Source organism: Nycticebus coucang, chromosome 3 (genome assembly GCF_027406575.1).
Source record: "Nycticebus coucang isolate mNycCou1 chromosome 3, mNycCou1.pri, whole genome shotgun sequence".
Taxonomy (NCBI): domain Eukaryota; kingdom Metazoa; phylum Chordata; class Mammalia; order Primates; family Lorisidae; genus Nycticebus; species Nycticebus coucang.
The window spans coordinates 109,267,263-109,282,417 of NC_069782.1; the positions used below are offsets into that span (position 1 = coordinate 109,267,263).

At 38.1% G+C, this 15,155-nt stretch overlaps 1 protein-coding gene across 2 annotated transcripts in view; it reads right to left on the bottom strand.

Moving 5' to 3' along the window:
• Positions 1-15,155, bottom strand: part of BICC1 (BicC family RNA binding protein 1) — a 320,218-nt gene that overhangs the window by 225,832 nt on the left and 79,231 nt on the right. The window lies entirely within an intron of this gene.

A 15,155-nucleotide genomic window follows, 5' to 3' on the forward strand; every position in this document is an offset into this window, starting at 1 on the left:
TAAAAATCATGAATTAAATTATTTTGAAAGTAGTTCAAAGCATAGTAAGTACATTTATTTTTTTTACTTTTTTTGGTGATCAGCATAATTTAAATGTGCTGAAGTTTGGACTATAGGTTCAAGTGTGCCGTGATATAAAAAAGGTTGAAAAACACTGCTTTACACACTTAGATGAACTATCAAAGTAATTAGCTGTAGTGCTCCCATCATGTCCTGTCTGTAATAGGTCCCAGGCACAAGGTTGCCTTATCAATAGGTAGCTCATTCAACAGGTCTCCTTCTAGACTGCTATTTAGCTTTATATGACTAACAATAGCTACGCAATATACTTGGATATCAGCTGTCATCATACACTACTTTAATTTGTTCCTTCATTTGCATATACAAACAGAAAGGAAAAAAACACATGAGAATTTAACATTAATGGCCAAGGTCACAGCCAACAATAAAACTGCATGTGAAGCCAGTGCAGTGGCTCACACCTGTAATCCTGGGCACTCTGGGAGGCTAAGACATGAAGACTGCTCCAGGCCAGGAGTTCAAGATCAGCCTGAATAAGAAAGAGACTCCATCTCTACAAAACAAAAAAAGAAAAATTAGCTACATGTCAGTGTAGTCCCTGCTACTAGAGAGGCAAGAGGATTGCTTGAGCCCAGGAGTCTGAGGCTGCCATGTGCTATGACAACACAACTGCACTCTATCAACTCTGTCTCAAAAGAAAGAAAAGGAAAAGGAAACTTCACATGAGCAAAAGGTCATTGTATTTGAACATCACTTTTATATCGAAATGGTATCCTATAAGTACAGTATGAACCTGGTTCTCTGACAAAGTTCATAAGTCTATAATTCTATGGACCTTTTTCATTCATTTGTGGTGACAGGTAGGAAATTTGACCAAAAGGAGAAACGAGAAAAAACAGCATGTTGCTTGCAACAGCCTCATATTACATCTTTCAGAGGGCAACATCAAACAGGATTCTGATTAGGGTGTAGGATGTAACAAGGCTTAATTAGAGAGGCCACCCCCGCCCAGGACAAAGGAAGGAGCTGCAGTAAGAACTCTTGGAAATTGAAGTCTGGAGGACCACAGTAAACCAAACACCTGCAGAACTGCAGCAGGGCAGTATTTCTGTGTACATGTGCACGTGTGTCCAGAACACTTGTTAAAATTACTACAGACCCAAGAAGTATGGCAGATCACTTAATAATCACATTTGTCACTCAGCAAGATTAACAAACACCTACTATAACAACTTTAACATTCTCTTGGGTGAAGATTCAAAACTCAAAGAAATTCTTTCTGCCCTCAAAGAAATAATATCAAAATTTAAACTCTTTTTTTTTACCAACTTAAGTTTTACAATTAAATATAAGACACTCTCTCCACTTTTTAGAAATGTTTATTTTTCTTTTTGAGACAAAGTCTCCCTCTGTTGCCCCAGGCTAGAATATCATAGCATCAGAGCTCATAGCAATCTCAAATTTCTGGGCTCCTGTGATCCTCTTACCTCAGCCTCCTGAGTAGCTGGGACTACAGGCATGCGCCATCATGCCCAGCCAACTTTTCTATTTTCAGTAGACACAGGGTCTAAATCTTGCTCAGGCTGGTTTCAAACTGGTGAGTTCAAGCAATGCACCAGCCTTGGCCTCCAGAATGTTAGGATTATAGGTGTGAGCCGCTATGCCCATCCTAGAAATGTATATTATTTTACCTATACTTTTTTTTTTTTTTTTTTTATCTAAATACAGAACAGAGTACATGTTCTGGAATTTCCAAGGACAGTTTGAGAAAATGTATAAAAACAAGAACTAAAAAATAAAAAACTGTATTCCAACATATAATAGGGATGAATAAGCTGCCCCAAAGATGTTCATGTCCTAAAACCTAAAACCTGTGAATATTTTGCAGATGTGGTTAAGGATCTTGAGACAGGAAGATTATCCTGAATAACCCACATGGGCCAACATAATCATGTCTTTTGAAGAAGCTGGAGGGTCAGAGTACAAAATAGCAGTGTGACGGTGGAAGGAGAGAGAGAGAAGGGCACAGACAACAAAAGTAGAGATTAGAAGAAAGATATGCAGGTGGAAGAAGGGCTCCCCGATAAGGAATGTTGATGGCCTCTGGAACCTGGAAAGGTGAAAGAAATGGATTTGCCCTGGCAGCCTCTGAAGGGAGTACAGCCCTGATAACATCGTTATTCTAGCCCAATAAAACCCATTTCAGATGGTAAACCTCCAGAACTATAAGATAATTAAACTTACGTTGTTTTAAGACACTACACCGTAGCAATTTGTTACAGTCACATAAGGAAACTAATTCCTAATGACACTATCTTTCTAACTTTACTTTCTGCACAAATTCCATACCATCAATAGCGTGACCTGAATACCAACACTGATGTGCACCACCTGAATCACACGTTTCCGCAGATTCTTTTAGTTTACTCTATAAACTAGGATTTTTACTGCCTCACTTGGAAATTTATCAATATTAAAACTAAGAGACAATCTTCAGAATGGGAGAAGATATTTGCATACCTCAAACCAGATAAACAGCTAATAACCAGAATCTGCAAAGAACTCAAGCAAACCAACAAGAAAAGTGCTGAGAGAATGGGGACTGAAGACCCCATTCTTAGAACCCCCCCCCCAAAAAAAGAGGAAAATTAAAAAGTAAGCTCAGTGAGTCGGAACAAAGAGCAGTCAGCTAGTTTTCATATAAGCTAGCCATTGCTAGCAAGCTTCCTGCCTTTTCTGAAATTCTAGACTGTTGGGGATACAGCTTACACACACCCCTGCTTGGTCTGTGAGCACTCTAAGGAAAAAATGGTAGTAGAAAGGCTATGACAAAGGCCTAGAAAGATACATTAACTGGGTTATTTCCTGCCTAGTAAACAGGCAAAGCAGATACCCATTGTAGAGATTTGCATTTGCCTTGCAGAAGAGCCTATGTCCCTTATCACGGAGGAAGATCCCCTGTGGTGGTGATGGGGAAAAAATCCGTCCCTCCCACCAATTCCTCAGAAGAGATTAATGCCAGTGGCGTTTTACTCCACAGGGAACTAACAGAGTTTAACGCCTCCCTAGAAATCTGTGTGTGTAATCTTAAGCGGGTGGCTCTCCCGATATGAGGCTCAGATTTCAGATTTCACAAAGCTGCACTTAAGGTTAATAAGAATAACATAGGAGCTGATATGCTCAATCAGAGAAACTGCTGGCATCTTTGTTCCCTCCCTCATCTTACCTTCTGGGCAAATAGACTGCAATAAAAGCAGAGTGGAGCAAACACTTGGGGCCATTGCCAGAAGCCCACACACGGGCAATGGACCCCGGGGCTCCCACCTTTAATTCTACTCTGTGTCTCATGTCTCTTTCTTTACCGTCGTTTCTAACACTATATTTCTTCAGTCAGTCGCCACCAATTTCCACAGGACTTAGTGGACCCTGCTTCCAGGGCAGGATCTGGACAGAAAAGAGCAAATAACCTAACAATAAACACTGGGCAGGAAACATGAACAGAAACTTTCCTCATGAGGACAAATGTCCAACAAACACATGAAAAAATGTTCATTGGCCGTAATCATCAGAGTAATGCAAATCAAACCCACTTTGAGACATCACCTAACCCCAGTGAGAACGGCCAACATCACAAGGTCCCAAAGCAAAAGATTCTGGTGCGGATACGGAGAGAAGAGGACAGTCACGTACTGTTGGTGGGATTGCAAACTAGTACAGCCTCCGTGGAAAGAAGTATAGCAAGTGCTCATAGAACTAAAAGTAGACCTTCTACTTGATTTTGCAATCCCATTACGAGCTATCTACCCAAAAGAAAAAAAAGTTGTTTTACCATAAGGACATTTGCACTTGAATCTTCATTAATAGCTCAATTCACAATCACAAAGATGTGGAAACAACACAAGTGTGCCGCAACACATGAATGGATTAATCAATTGTGGTATATGTATACCATGGAATACTCTTCAGCCATTAAAAATGTGGAGATTTTTATATCTTTTATAACAACCTAGAGAGAACTAACTTAGAGAGATTTGGAGAATATTCTCCTAAACAAAGTATCAAAGAAGTAGAAAAACAAGCATCACAAGTACTCAGTACTACATTGAAACTAGCAGATTAACAACTACGTGCTCAGATGAAAAAAAAAAAAAAAAAGCCAATTAAATTCAAGTGAGGGGAGGGGGTTGGGTAAATTCCCACACAGTAGATATGCTACATGGGTACATGGCAACTTCCTCAGTGAAGAACACAACTATACCTCAAACTTTACCCTTACAAAGGCAAATTACATAACCTAATCGTATGTCTCCTCAGATTAATCTCAAATTTTAAAAAATATAAAAACTGAAAAAAAAAAGAGAGTAAATTTGAACAAATTTCTACAAGAACTGACGAGTGTGATTGGTCTAAGCCAAAGAGTCTACCCAGGCAAGACAAAAGGGCAGTGCCCGACCTAATGCAAGTGTTTTGGGGACACTTAACCCCACCAGCTGTTGGGGCTATCTTTGTCTAAGGCTAAAAATAGTTAAAAGGGGCCATACTTGATAATGCTTACAGTCACTTGGCCTTGTAAGTACCAGGAAGGGCATGGAGAGTTGAAAAAATTTCTAGGGACACTGAGGAAATTCTTCTTTGAAACCTTTAGAATCAAAGATATTTTCAAAGGTCTCTTAAGTAAAAAATAGATAATCACCCCTTTCACCACAGGAAATTCCTTCATAACTTAGAATTCATCCACTACAATTTCATTATATGATTATATTGATTACAGAAGCTTCCTTGAGGAGACTTGTTTTGCTCATGACAAACTCATATCACACTTGGTAATGCCTCTTCATTCCAAGTCCATTCAAAGACTAACAGACTTCACAGAATGGCCCTTCAATCTCTGCATGAAGAAAAAGGGGAACATTTCCTTAGTTAGACCTGAACTAAAAGTAAGTATGTTCCAAACACACACACACACATATTTAAAAAAAAAATTTTTTAAACCAGAAACCTACACCTTTAGCAAGCTTATGATTTGAGGGAAGACAGCAGGCTGGGAGCCAGAAATGGCATATTACATATTCATCAGCACCAAAAATCTTTAGCCTTTCTTACTCCAAGTATTTGTATATAAGAAACTACAAATCTTCTATAAAACCAGTGTATGGTGCCCCATGATTGCAAAAAAAAAAAAAAAAAAAGAAACTCCAAATCTGAGCCTGATTTTCACCCAGTTCTGATGTGATCACTTCCCAAGCCCAGAACTGGCCTGGTAGAAGACAGTGGGTGAGTTCTTGGTTATAACATGATCTCAGGTGCAAACTGCAGTTAGTCCGGGGCATTCAACTCCTTATTTCTTCCACAGGTGGCTGGGTCCCCTGCAGAACTTTTACCGGCCCCAAGCATGAAAATCTGTTAAGGTCATAGAAGCCAATCAGAGAATGTGACATTCTACCAAAAGTCTTCTCTCCCCCAAACAGGGATCCTCCTGAGCCCAAATTTAAGAGTCTAATTTTCAACCTTACCCTAAATTCCTCAGCATCAAAACTCCAAGACTGACAGATGGGGAAGGGGGATCACAGAAGAACACTGCTTTCGCAGTGAGAACTTTAGCATTTAGAATGTTCCTTTTACAGACTCAGAAAAGTTCACCCTTTTCATTCCACAAATATTTAGGTCCTATGGTAAAGAATCGAAACAGGGCAGGCTCGAGCCTCATTCAACTCACAACCCTGGCCTATGTAATACTCAGAACCAACCAACTAACAAAATGAAGACAAAATTCAAATTCAGTTCTTCTCAGAGCCTTCCCAGAGAGTTTTTCACGGTCAAAACTCTATCCAAAGTAAACTTACTATAAATTTAATTTGGCTATTCTCATTCTGGACAATGCATTAAGAAGCTATTCACTTTGCCACCTAACCCAACCCTGGAGCTGGACAGCTACTGGTAGACCTGAAAAATAAAGGGCACTTCTGGGGAGACCATTTGAGAGTTGGATTGCAAGAAAAATTATAAAGTATGATACTATCTTGACTCAAATCATTTCTTTCTTATTATATTTGGAGGGGGAACTAGTGCCTGTGAAATTTAGGTATATGGACTGGTATTCCATGACCTTTGAAGTCTGATTCTACCCTGATAAAACAGTTCTTTTGAGTCTTCACAATCTTACTCCCTCATCTGTTTTATTCCACTGTAACATGAACATGCACATAATGATTTAGCAGTTTTTTTTAAATTATCTTTATACTATGACTTCTGCCTGATGTTACAAAGTTTATGCAGTTGAATGTAAAAACCCTAGATTATTCCTGACAATGAAAGCAATTGTCCTTATTTTCATGACACAGAACTCCAAAAATAAATTACTTCAATACTACCAGAATGTGGCTGGCTAAATGCACAGGTAAAGCATATCATATTTTAAGCTGAATAATTCATTTTTTATGTTTATTATAATTTCTACAATGCTTTGCCATATTTTATTTCATATTTTTGCTTCACAAGAAATATAGGATGGCAAAAGCTATTGCCAATAAAAACAGCAGAAGTTGAAACAGGTGTAAACTATTACAGTGCCCAAACTACTGGGCAAGTCCAGTTAATTACCAAATTAAAGGGGGGTGGGAAGTTTGACTTTAAATTCTTCTTAAGGCAAATGGAAACTTCTATTTAAATATACTTTTCATTTTGAAATACTTTTCTCTTACTATAACATCTGATGCTTTATGGAGTCAACTCTTAAAAACTCAAGGAGTGTGTACTTCATATTTAAAACACAGTACGAGTTATCTTTAAACATTACCCTCACATACGATGAGATTTTTTTCCCTTGTAGAGTTTGAGCAAAAAAAAGTTCAAATTAAAAAAAAAAACAAAAAAAAACTGAAAAATCATTCATTTTGGAAGCCTGATTCTTTGGCATAAATATTTTACTCAAAATATAAAGTATTCACTTATTGTATAAATTCAACCCATTTGCTAAAATAGCTAGGCCATATATATATATATACACATTTTTTTTTTTTTTTTGTAGAGACAGAGTCTCACTTTATGGCCCTCTGTAGAGTGCCGTGGCCTCACACAGCTCACAGCAACCTCCAACTCCTGGGCTTAAGCGATTCTCTTGCCTAAGCCTCCTAAGTAGCTGGGACTACAGGCGCCCACCACAACGCCCGGCTATTTTTTGGTTGCAGTTTGGCCAGGGCCGGGTTTGAACCTGCCACCCTCGGTATATGTGGCCGGCGCCTTACCGACTGAGCCACAGGCGCCGCCCTAGGCCATATATTTTATTCTGTATACCAATTACTTCCAGAAAACTTCCCTAACAACTTGCCCAATTCTATAAATGAGAATTCAGCAAAAGCTATAGAAGATATTGTTTCTATGTACTCCCAGAAAAACTTCTTGTGTTCATAAATTGTATCTTGCACTTTGGAATGGCACGTAAAGTTCTGAGATAACTGAGAGTAATCATTAAATCTACTTGTAAAGGTTCTTTAAAATCACAGTCATTAGAAAAATACCGTAACCAAACGAAAAACACTTCCAAGTATAAACGTCAGCAGCAAAAAGTGTCATCTGAATGTTGTGTGTCACGATCAATGTGGGGATTTTCAGACCACATCTTTCCCAAAACTCCCTACCTAGTTCCAGAGTTTTCCATAAACAAATCAAATTCACCTGTTCTGGGGGGCGGAGGGAAGCCCAGGTAGGTCTATTGAGAAAGATCAAGACGAGAAAGACAAAATAAATACAATTTTTATCTTAACAATGGCTAGATTAAGGACGGTTTTCTTCACTTTAAATTTTCTTAAATATTATTTTATTTTGAAATTAAATTCCAGCATCAAAAATTTAGTATCATGGCTCGGCGCCCATAGCACAGTGGTTACTACCACATACACAGAGGCTGGCGGATTCAAACCTGGCCCCGGGCCAGCTAAACAACAATGACAACTGCAACAAGAAACTAGCCAGGCGTTGTGGCAGGTGCCTGTAGTCCCAGCTACTTGGGAGGCTGAGGCAAGAGAATTGCTTGAGCCCAAGAGTTTGAGGTTGCTGTGAGCTGTGATATTACAACACTCTACCAAGGGCAACATAGTAAGACTCTGTCTCAAAAAATAATAATAATTAATTTTAAAAAATTAGTATCATTTTATATATAAAACAGAATGTTCAGAATGACCTCAGTTCTATCTAAAAGTATATACATGTGCATATATATTCACAAATATGACCACATATATACACACACATATTTACACACACACACATATATGTATATATGGATATATGGTACAGGCAGTCCCCAAGTTACAAATATCCAACTTATGTACCACTCATACTTACAAAAACAGGCTGTTCTGTTCCAATTTACATACAAATTTAAACTTAAGAACAAAGCTATAGAAACTATATAGAAACTATCTTGTTGGTAACCTGGGGACTGCCTGTATACGTTAGAAAAAATGAAAGAAAGGATAGATGCCAAATTTTTTTTTTTTGCAATTTTTGGCTGGGGCTGAGTTTGAACCTGCCACCTCTGGTATATGGGGCCAGCGCCCTACTCCTTTGAGCCATAGGCACCACCCTAGATGCCAAAATATTAATAGTTGTTATCAGAGTAGTGGAATTATTAGGCCATGTATCACTTTCTCCTTTGTATTTTTCAGAACACCTTTAACTAACTTGAACTGCTTTTTAAATAATTATTTCTAAATTATTTTTAAATAATTTTTAAGTCCTCCTTCCTACTTGAGAGTAAACCAAGGTTTCACCTTTATTGGTTCCTCACATCATCATTTCCAGTCCACAGGCTGTGAGGCAATCTGGCAAAACTATCAAAATCCAATGTGGACATAAGCTACCTAGGGAAATAGAATGACTTAACACAGTATCAGAGATGGATAATGGATAGTCAATTATATAACAGGTATAGATCCTAGGCTTCGATTACTCTGTTCCTTTCTAAATTTAAACACTGACTATGTGCAGCTCTCAGTGAAGAAGTTTTAATTTATGCATATAATAATAAACTTCACAGATAAAAACAGTAAACAATCCAATACTTGGGACACCTCTGGAGTCATCTCCAAACACAACAGCCAACCAAAAGAAAACAGAAATGTATGAACCAAAAGGAGAAAAATGAATATGTGTACATTTCCAATTATAGACTGTTTGAAAACAAAAAGCTTCTCTTAGCAAAAGTTCACGTCAAATGAAACAAGTAATAAAACAGGTAAGCGTGTTATGAATTTACCACATCCTAAAAGGCCTCTGTAGCTAAGAATACAAAAGAAAAGAGATGGATTATTCATAGCAATTTGGGCCAAGAATATGGGCCACCAAGTAAACATCAAAGATGCTCTTAGAGACTATTTCTTTGTAATTTCATTTCCCACCAACTATTCTAACAGAACCAATAAGAATTACAAATATGATGATGGGGCAGTGCCTGTGGCTCAAAGGGGTAGGGCGCCAGCCCCATATGCCAGAGGTGGTGGGTTCAAACCCAACCCTGGCCAAAAACTGCAAAAAAAAAAGGTACAAATATGATGATGGAGGTTAGGGGAGAAGGGATAATCTAGTCTAACAGTGAGGCCCACTGCTGCCTCTGTAAGACTTTGCAGACCACACTTCTCAAAACATGGAACGCAGGGGATGTTTTTCCCATGTCACATCCCTCAGGGCAATGAAGCCCTGCCAATATTCCATTGCCAGGGACAAACTAAGACAGCAGAGGCACTGCCACACTCAGGGCGCAGCAGAAAATAAGCAAAGGGCTGCATTCTCTAGTCCATGAGATTTGAGTTTCAAAAAGCATCGATTGCTGTCAAACATACGGAAACATATTTCCCCAAGGATCTGAGAATATCTAAATTACAATATTCACTGCCTTACGCAACTTTTCCCTTGATGTCTTCTAGCAACTCTAAGAGTTTATTCAGACTTCAAATTTATTGACCTAACAACAGACCTCCTTGAAGACTGATACCCTAACACACATCAGAGGAATTGCAGTCTAACTGATTAAGAGAAACATTGGTCCTGTCAAATGTCTTCCTTTCCAACCCTCTTTCTTATAATGTAAGCAATCCCTGAGCATCCTTTAGTACGGCCAGAGGTTGTAACTGTTTGACAGCTCCAGGTGTTTATATATCAGCTTATTTTAAAAATCTCAAGACTCTCCTAACATTTTGTCAAAAACTAAAGAATGTTCACGGCCTTTATGTAGTTTAAGGAAATTATGAATACCTAACACCATGGGGAATGAGGGCTGATCGTCCTACAGAACTGTGTCATGCAATATGACAGCCACTGGCCATATGTGGCTAGTGAGTACTTGAAATGTGGGTAGTCTAATACGGTGCAGTATAATATACACACAAGATTTTGAAGACATGGTGCCAAAAATATATACAAAATCTCATTAATTTTTAATTTATATGTTGAAATGTTACTTTTATATAGTGCATTGAATTAAAGATATACATGCGTGTTACTAAGACTAATCTCATCTGTTTCATTCTACCCTTAATGTAACTATTAACTTAAAATTACATTTGTGGCTTTCATTATTATTTCTACTGTACAGAACTTCTATAGGGGATAATAACTTACTTTGCTGTTATCCAAGCAGGATTGAAAAGATTCAAGGAGAGCACATAGCCACAGACTACCAGGGATGGAAAACAAAGACTATTTCCAAATAGTAAGAATCAGCAGTTTGAAAATGAAGTTGTATCTGTCTTAACCTCCTGGGAACATTTTGAGGGAGGAATTAAAAAGGTTGGTTGGCATTTGGGGGGACACTGTTAAAGAATCACAGCAGTTTGAATAAAATATGTAACATTAATAATCATTTCCTTAATATTCAGCTTTGGTCCAACCCAAAGCCATGAAACTATTTAAGAGTTTATGTGAATGGTTATTTAATGGAATGAAGTTTATATTTCTTTTGTATTTGTAATCACATGGCAATGGGGCAAGCCAACTTGTTTCAAATCAGAACCAAATGTGTTCCAGGCATGAAGTTCAGGTTATATGCAGATCTGTGATAGAAAAGTCTGTTTTGCTATTCTCCCCACCAAAATTGAGAGTTAAGGGAGGGCAAAGACAAGACATGCTTGCTTTCATCAGGACTATTCCGAGTTATTTGTACCCTGAAAGATTCACGTATTGATTTATTTATACAAAACTTATTTAGCACCCGAGACATATAGAGAGAAGATAGATGTGAAGTAAGAAAAATCTGGATTCAACTCTAGGTTTGTCATCTACTAGCAGTGTGACTCTCAAGTCTCCCTAAGGTTCTGTTTTCAACTCTAAAGTATGCAAATAAGCACCCTCAAGCATTTAATATATGGAAGCCTTCAACTTTGACCTCAAAGAACTCACAGTTAAGTAATAAAATGACAAGCTCTAAAGGGTTGAACATTAAAGAAGAGTCATAGAAAATAAAGTACAGGAATTCAAAGAATAAGTAGGGTAGAGACTTTTTTTTAATTTGTTTATTTTTTTATTGTTAAATCATAGCTGTGTACATTAGTGCAATCAAGGGGTACAATGTGCTGGTTTCGTATACAATCTGAAATATTCTCATCAAACTGTTCGATGTAGCCTTCATGGCATTTTCTTAATTATTGTATGTAGACATTTGTATTCTACATTTGGTAAGTTTCCTGGTAGAGACTTTTTTGAGCCAATTATTCAATATGGAATGTGGACATGGAGAAAGGGAATTCTGGGCAGAGAGAATGCTGTGTATACCCTTGAGTGTCTGATTCCAAAACATCATTTTGCCTTGAAATGGCACCTGTGCCTAGAAGGAGTCAGATGGTGCAATGTACCACTTTCACTGGGAAAGCACCGCTCCCTAAAGCAGTGTTTCGAAATGTGTGGTTTCATGGTTTGATTGGTTGGATGGTTGGTTGAGTGGCTGGCTGTCATAGAGCCGGGAGAGTGGGAGCGACGTGCAGACAGTTAGCGTCCAGGGCCCAGGGCACTAACAAACAAGTTATACTAGGAGTACAATACTAACAATACTGGTAGAGTGCTTTAGGAATGCCTTTCCTTCTAAATAGTACATATCTGTGCCACTTCTCCTTTGGACACAATCAGTGACTCAGACTTAGTCAAGGACTATGTGCTCTCATGAAAACAAGAAAGGACAGCTCTTCTTCCTTGGTATTAAAAATTGCTTCTGAGGTCTCCACCTGTACAGTTCAAAGGCAGCACATTTCAATTCATTTCCTTAGCAGATGCAATGTTCTACCTGTTAAGGACTGTACCATCGTAAGGTGGCCACATAGCAGTTACTCACCTTGAAAGGTACCAGCATACAAGGTCCCTGGCTGGCAAGGACTACCAGTCAACAAACCATACAACAAATCAACAAATCAGTCAACAAAGCAGAAAGTGTTTTACTGCCTGACTCCAAAATATAAACAGACGCAAAACAAAATAACAGAAGGAGGGGGTAAGGAGGAGATGAAGGAAGCATACAGGGAAATAAATGAGAAAGACAGATGGGGAGGAGGAAGGAGAGAAGAGGAGGAAGAGAAGAAGGAAAGAGGGGAAAAGCAAAGAAAAGAAGAGGAGGAGGAGGAGGAGGAGAAATGAGGACGAGCAGGGTAGGGCGTGGGGAATGAGGAAAGAGGATAGGAAAATATTTTAAACTTATAATTTATATTATTAGAAATAGAGGAAAAGTAATGTACTCCCCCCCAACCCAAAAGAATGTCAGGATATTTTTAAAAGGGAACATTCAGGGGGCGGCGCCTGTGGCTCAGTCAGTAGGGCGCCGGCCCCATATACCGAGGGTGGAGGGTTCAAACCCGGCCCCAGCCAAACTGCAACCAAATATAGCCAGGCGTTGTGGCGGGTGCCTGTAGTCCCGACTACTTGGGAGGCTGAGGCAAGAGAATGGCTTAAGCCCAGGAGTTGGAGGTTGCTGTGAGCTGTGTGAGGCCACGGCACTCTACCTAGGGCCATAAAGTGAGACTCTGTCTCTACCAAAAAAAAAAAAAAAAGGGAACATTCAGAAAATAAGAAAAAATGCCGTTAATTAAAAATATAACAAAAATAATAATTCTATCCAAGATTTGAAACATTTACAAACGTCCTCCCAGAAAGAACAAGAGGACAAATATACAATAAGAATATGTTTTTAAAGAGTCCAAAATGAACTAAATTTCCACAAAAGGAGAACACAGACAGAATATAAATTGTGTATTTTTTAAATCAAAGAAATATACTAGAACTTTCCAGTACTAAAAAATGTAAGCCTCCATATTAGTAAAGCAAATTAAATTTGTAACTAGATTTAAAAAATTCAAGTCAAGGCATATCATTCTCAAATGTAACAACATTTGGAACAAGAATATCTTAAAACCTTCCAGAAAGACATAAACAAACCACAGGCAATTAGAATACCATCAGAATTCTCATTCAAGCCATGGAAATGTACATGACAATGGAATAACCCTTTAAATTCTAAGAGAAAGTGATTTTCAACCAAAAATGTTTTCTTTATCTGGCTGAATCTATAATCAAGTAGAAGATTATGGTGGTATTTTAAGGCACACAAAGTTGGAAGGAAAAAAATACCTCTCTACTACTTCCATGCGAAATACACCAGAAAAGTGAGAGACTTTCCATAATATGAGAAAGTGGGAATTAAACACAAAAAAGACGGAGGAGGAATTCCCTGGATGAAAGCAAAGTTCTAAGATCATAGCTGCACAGCCAGCCTAGAAGGTTAATGGTAAAGGATGGAGCAGGCCAACAGGCTTCAAAGCAGGAAAGAGGTCAGAAAAAAACCTAACTAATGATCTGACATCTTGACCATGTGGAAAATTATGAGTACAGAAAAAATTATAATAAATATACATAATACGAAGTCCAAGGAAGGGAAAAAGCAATTACCAACTCCAGGAAAAACAAAATTCTAACAAAAATGTAATTAAAGGGCTGGGCGTGGTGGCTCACACCTGTGATCCTAGCACTCTGGGAGGCCTAGGTAGGGGTTTTCCTTAGCTCATGAGTTCCAGACCAGCCTGAGCTAGAGGGAGACCTCATCTCTAAAATTAGCCAGGCACTGTGGCAGGTACCTATAGGCCCAGCTACTCAGGAGGCTGAGGCAAGAGAATAGTTTGAGCCCAGGAGTTTGAGGTTGCTGTGAGATAATGACCATGGCACTGTCCTGGGGGCAACAAAGTGAGACTCTAAAAAATAAATAAATAAAAGAAAGAATTAAATACTTGCATATTCCTTGGCTTGTCAGGAAACAAAAAACAGCATAGATAATATTCTGTCAGCTTTCTGTGTCCATGGGTTCCATGTCCATGGATTCAATCAGCTGTAGATAATATTTGAAAAAGAAACTGTGTCTACATAGAACATGTACAGAATTTTTATCATTATTCCCTAATATTCAGTACTACTTACACAGCATTTACACTGTATTAAAAATTATAAAAGTTAACATAATTAAATTTTGTAGGACTACATAATTAAAATCTACAGATTATAAAGTATATGGAGGATACACATAGGTTATATGCACACAGTATCCTATTTTATATCATAGATTTGAATATCTGTGAATTTTGGTACCCATGAGAGGCCCTGGAACCAGTGCCCCACAGGTACCTAGGGACTAATGTAATGTAGTGCATATTCATTTAAAGTTTATGATTAAACTTTATTAGAAAAGAACGGGAAGAGAAAAGAACAAAATGTTTTCCACCAAAAGTACAACAGAAAAGGTCTGAAAGTAATGAATTGAGACAAAGCAATAAATGCAGATTATTTAGAAAATGGAAAAAGAAGAAGAAACAGCTTAAGGAATAAAAAGTGTTTTACAGGGATGGATATTGTGATTTCCTCATAAATCTCTTCATACTACCTCATTTTTAAACTATGTATTATTTAATGATTATATTCTAGTGTATTCCAGCTCAGTACTCACGCCATAGAATACAAAGGCCAAGTATGATAATCTGGCCTAAAACCATTTGCTCTCTAAATGTTATATCTAAAATTCATATGTTGAAATCCTAACCCCCAAGGTGATAGTATCAAGAGGTAGGGGCCTTTGTAAGGTGATTAGGTCATGAAGGTAAACCCACATGAAT